Source organism: Nyctereutes procyonoides, unplaced genomic scaffold (genome assembly GCF_905146905.1).
Source record: "Nyctereutes procyonoides isolate TBG_1078 unplaced genomic scaffold, NYPRO_anot_genome, whole genome shotgun sequence".
Classification (NCBI taxonomy): domain Eukaryota; kingdom Metazoa; phylum Chordata; class Mammalia; order Carnivora; family Canidae; genus Nyctereutes; species Nyctereutes procyonoides.
Window position 1 is genome coordinate 2029574 of NW_026575040.1, and position 5617 is coordinate 2035190.

A 5617-nucleotide genomic window follows, 5' to 3' on the forward strand; every position below is an offset into this window, starting at 1 on the left:
TCGCTGCCCTTGGGAGGAATATCCTCAGGGCTCCTAGGATTGGGGATCTCACAGAGAGGTTAGGGCTCTAAAAGCCACCTCTGGCTCCTACCCGATCCCACAGGGCAAGGCAGGTAGACTGGATCTTTGGAGTAGTTGGGAGCCTGCACTTAGCCCAAACAGATACAACTTCAAAACTCTTTGAAAGGAAACTGGGTTTAGGAACTTGGGAGTAAAATACAAGATTCTTTAGAAAAGCCTTTCAGGACACCTGGGTGGCTCAGTGGTTGAGCATCTGTCTTTAGCTCAGGTCATGATCCTGGAGTCCTGGGATCGAATCCTACATAGAGCTCCCTGCATGGAGCCTGCTTCTCCCTCTGCCTATGTCTCTGCTTCTTTCTATGTCTCTCATGAATAAATAAAATCTTTTAAAAAAATTATTGTAGGGGTACCTGGGTGGAGTATTCGGTGGTGTCCGATTCTTGGCTAAGGCTCGGGTCATGATCTCAGGGTCATGAGATCTAGCTGGAGTGGAGCTCCAGGTTCAGTGGAGAGTCTAAGATTCTCTCCTCGGGACGCCTGGGTGGCTTCAGTGGTTGGGCGCCTGCCTTCAGCTCGGGACCTGATCCTGGAGTCCTGGAATCAAGTCCCACCCACATCGGGCTCCCTGCATGGAGCCTGCTTCTTCCTCTGCCTGTGTCTCTGCCTCTCTGTCTCTCATAAATAAATAAATAACATTAAAAAGATACTCTCCTCTCTCTCCCCCTATACCCCTTCCCTGCCTCATGCATGCAGGTGCACATGCAGGCACACTTTCTCTCTCAAAAAAAATATTTTTAAGAGTTTATTTATTCATTCTTGAGAGATACACAGAGAGAGGCAGAGACACAGGCAGAGGGAGAAGCAGGCTCCATGCAGGGAGCCCGACGTGGGACTCGATCCCGGGACTCCAGGATCACGCCCTGGGCTGAAGGCAGGCGCTCAACCACTGAGCCACGCAGGCATCCCTCTCTCTCTCTCAAATCTTTAAATATAGATAATAAAAATTATTGTAACAAGATGCCCTCCAAGTTTCTGGCTCAAGTCTGGAGTGGGCCTGAGGTGCTGTTGATCACGAGAAGCATGAGCCTTGTGCCTAGCACAGTGCTTGGCATAAAGCGAGCACCTCAACAATGAGATCATCTCCCAACAACTAAGGGGGCAGAGGCTGGACTGGCTATAGGCAAGCATGGGCAGGAAGAGGCAGGGGCCTAGCTCTGCTGATGCCTTGTGACTTGGGGCATATCCTCCTGCACTGGGCCTCACTCCCTCTCCCTCTCCACTCTGATAGGAGGAGGCTGAACCAGATGGCCTCTAGTTTCTGCTCTGAAAGTTTTTGATTTGGAGGAGAGGATGTAAAAGAGTACAGTCAACATTTTAAAAGAGGCAGAGAAGAAATTACAGGTGCTTTGCCTGGCCCAGCAATCTGTGCTGACTCCAGATGAAAGCCGGCTAGCTTCAGGACAAATCTGAGAATGTGCCCCCACTGTCTGGCCCCAGGGAAGTTTCCAGGGGATAGCTCTCCCCTGACCACCATCCAGGGCTGGGAGGGCAACATTTGACTTGGCAAGATGAGCCAAGTCACCCATTCGGTTCACCAGCTGAAAAATCAGAAGCAAAACGAGACCCCCCACACACACACACGAAATACATGGCAGGCAACGTCTCATGGGCTAAGGATCAGGAACTTTGGACTCAACTGGGGCCAGGATTAAAATCATGGCCCATCACATTCTGACTACGTGACCTGGGCAAGCAGTTTTATCTACAGGGAAGAGACTATCTTGGGCTCAACTAATTAGAAGTTGACATAAGTAAATAAGAGAAAGATTATAACAGGAAGTTAAGTAGTGATAAAACAAAGATTTTTGAGGATGTGTTCTGTGCCAGGTACTGTCCTGATCACCTTACCTGGATCATGTCACTTAACTATAGCCATCTTGGACGGCATGTGCTATTTATTAGCTACATTCTGTGGAGGGGGAAACTGAGGCATATGTAGGTGAAATAACTCACATAGGCCACACAGCCAGCGAGTAGGTGAGTCTGCATTTGGATCTAAGCCATCCAGCCCCAGAACACAAGACCTGAACCACTCTGACATGCTTCCTCTCACCCAGAGCCGTACCCTAGGGAACTTGTGGGAGTGGGGGAAAAGAGGTTTGACCGTTTAGGGTCTCCTGTACCTGCAGTTTCTGCATCCTGGCTCATGTGACACCTGTTAATACACGACTTTGCCACCCTCTCAAGTCAGAGTCTCCTTGCCACAACTAGCTGAAGAATCCCTCGCTTACCAATGGGCAGTGAGAAGCACAGGCGGTCAAGATGGCTTTGATGGTACAGGCCCTCTTTTCTTTTCTCTCTTTTTTTTTTTTTTTTAAAGATTTTATTTATTTATTCATGCGAGACAGAGGCAGCGGGAGAAGCAGGCTCCATGCAGGGAGCTCGATGCAGGACTCCATCCCGGGATCATGCCCTGCGCCGAAGGCAGACACTCAACCGCTGAGCCCCCCAGGCATCCCGAGCTGTTCCCTTTTCAATTCTCCTTGAGTTTCAGTAACCTCAAGGGGAAGGTCCTGGCTAGGGGCTAGATTTAACACCTGTACAACTCCTGCGATCTCCTTCCCCCTTGCAGAACAGTAAGCCCTCCCAGTTTTCCTTCTGGATATATCCCAAAGCCAGCCCTTCCTGCCACAACTGTAGTGCAAGCCCTACTCACTGGTCTCCTGATCACCACTCATGTTTCAGTTCTCTACTGAGCTGCCAGCAGGAGCTCTTTCAGCTCAAATTTTGTTATCTCATAACTTTAAACACCTCCATCTGCAATGCAGGTAAAATCCAAACTCCTGGCTGTGGCCTACAGGCTTCTGTGTCCCACCAGCCTCCGTGACCCCATCTCCCTACTGCCTCCCCCTCCTCCACGCCTCCTCCCCTCAACACACAAAGTCTCTTAGGAAACACGCAGTCTCCCTGTCCTCACAGCTGGCTCCTTTTCATCATTGAAGTCTTGCCTCAAATTTGTCACCTCCTGGGAAGAGTTCTCTGAATACTGGCCCCAGCAGCTCCACCCTACCCCCTCTCAACCCAGCCACCTGAGCTCCTTAACACTAGTGTGCACCTGCCTACAGCACCTATCTCTTGACTTTCCCCACCACACAAATGGGCTTCAGGGCCCTGGAGGGCAGGGCCTGGGTCCATCCCGGTCATTTTGCTATTTCCTGTGCTTGGCTCAGTATCTAACCAACAGTAGGCATTAAACACATATCTGTTAATTGGCCAGGGACAGAGTGACACTCGAGGCTCCTACTGAGAGCCTCCTCTTTTGGAAATGGTTGGCCACCTTCCTGCTCTCAAGGTCCTCCATTTTAAGGAGCGACACTCTCCCCTGTGGCCACTTCCCAGATAATTTTAGAGGATGCACACATTCCGCCTTCAATAACACTGAATCCTGGAGGGAGAAAGGGGAACTTCCCTCTTCTGTTCTCTTTGAATTTTGCTGATTATACAAAAGAAAAATTCTGTTGGTGTGACTCCTTATCACTTCTCCAACACTTGCTGATCTCAGATTCCTACAAAATCCTCAGTTTCACAGTTTTTTTCTGCACATGCTGGCATTTAGCTAGATTACAGCCCATAGTATTTTCACTGTGTATATTTTATAGGTACTTTGTTAAAGTGGGAAGTGATTTAAGGTAATGCTATGGTGTTCCTCTTTTAAATGTGTTTAGGTTTAACTAGCAAACTGCCTTCAAGACAGACACAGGTAAAAAAAAAAAAAAAAAAAAAAAAAGACAGACACAGGTGTATGTGTCTGTGGCCAAGGTTGTGAAGGTGGGGTGCCACTGGTGATAATTAGGGAACTGCTCCCTGTTCCAGGCAGAGCAGGCCCTCATGGAACACAGACTGGCTCCGAATGAGACCCTGGGCCAAATGCCATCTACTTTGTTCAGTGATATGAGAAGTTATTCAGCTGGGTATGAATGAGCCTTTTCCCTGGACCTCAGTGCATGAATTTGGGGCGGGGGAGGGGGGGTACCTCTTTGTCAATCTCAGTCTATTTTGCTTTAATGTGTAGGGCCTCTGTTCTTTTCTGTGCAGGTCTGATCACTTGGTATATGACCTCCACGGCCATGAGTAGAGAATGAGGGATCTGGGACACAAAATTCTTAATATCCTGATGTCAACGTTCCTTAGTGAAGTCAGGCCCCGGGCTTTTCTTTATTCAGCTCATAACCCAGGGATGGAGTTATTACTTGTGAATGCGCCAAATAACCTAGTGCACAGCTTTGCTCAGCCCAACTATTGAAAGACAGAACTCACCTACATAAATTCTGAGGTCCAAAAAATTGGGTCTTCCCTAAACACCCTTTACTCTCGTCAGTCTGATCTCCTGGATTTTTTTTTTTTTAAATCCAAATGTATGGTGTTAAGTATTTAAAATATGCAAGTATAAAGCAGCCTGGGTGGCTCAGCAGTTTAGCACCTGCCTTTGCCCCAGGGCATGACTTCAGGGTCCTGGAATCGAGTCCCACGTCGGGCTCCCTGCATGGAGTCTGCTTCTCTTGTTCTGTGTTGCATAAAAAAATAAAATATTTTTTAAAAATGGAAGTATAAAGCAGCCTGGGTGGCTTCGTGGTTGAGCGTCTGCCTTCAGCCCAGGGCGTGACCTGGAGACCCAGGGGAGCCCGCTTCTCCCTCTGCCTGTGTCTCTGCCTGTGTCTCTGTGTCTCTCATAAATAAATAAAATCTTTTTTTTTAATAAATAAAATCTAAAAAAAAATGCAAGTATACATCTCGGCATTTCTTGGACTCTAGATGCGCCAGTTCTGTGTATTTTCTGTACTGTACTAACACCCAGCTTCTCTGGGTCAGACATTCCGCAAACGCAGATACTTGGCTGGAAAGCCGTGCGACTTCGGCCAAGCAGGCAACCGCTCTGAGCTGCAGCCTACCGGTCCGTGTTACTGGAGGACTAAGGGAGGGAGCACGTGTGAAGCGGTGTCGGCTTCCTACCTTGACCGCGCATCCGTCAGCCCCTCGCCCAACCCCGGCTGCCCCCGCCCCTGCCGCGGCTCCATCCCTGCGACCCCGAGGGCTCGAGTGCCCTGCTTTGCACGTCGGCAGGAGTGAAGGCAGCCCCCCGAGCCGGGTCAGCCCGACCTCCACACCGGGCCGCCGTCGCCGCCGCCGCGGATGTCCAGCTCAGCCTCGGGGTGCCAGCCGGGCACCGGGCACGGCCCCCACGGAGAGCGCAGGCACCGGAGGCGGAGCGGGCTGCCGGCGCTGGGTCCTCCCACTGGCGCAAGCAGCCGCGGGGAGCTGCTGCCCGGCCCGGCCGAGCACCTCGCAGGGCGGGCTCCGGACCGCGGACCGCGCATCGCGGAGCGAGGACCCCGACGGCCGAGCGCGGGAACCACCGCGGGAGAACTCCCCGACCGCGCCTGCGCGACAGGCGCTCACGGCGGTGGGCGGGGCCGGAAGCTGCGGGCGCGCGGCGGTGGGCGGGGCCGGAAGCTGCGGGCGCGCGGCGGTGGGCGGGGTTGCGCAGCGCTGCCGGAGGCGGAGCCCCGGCCCTTTCCGCGCCGCTGATTGGTCGGCT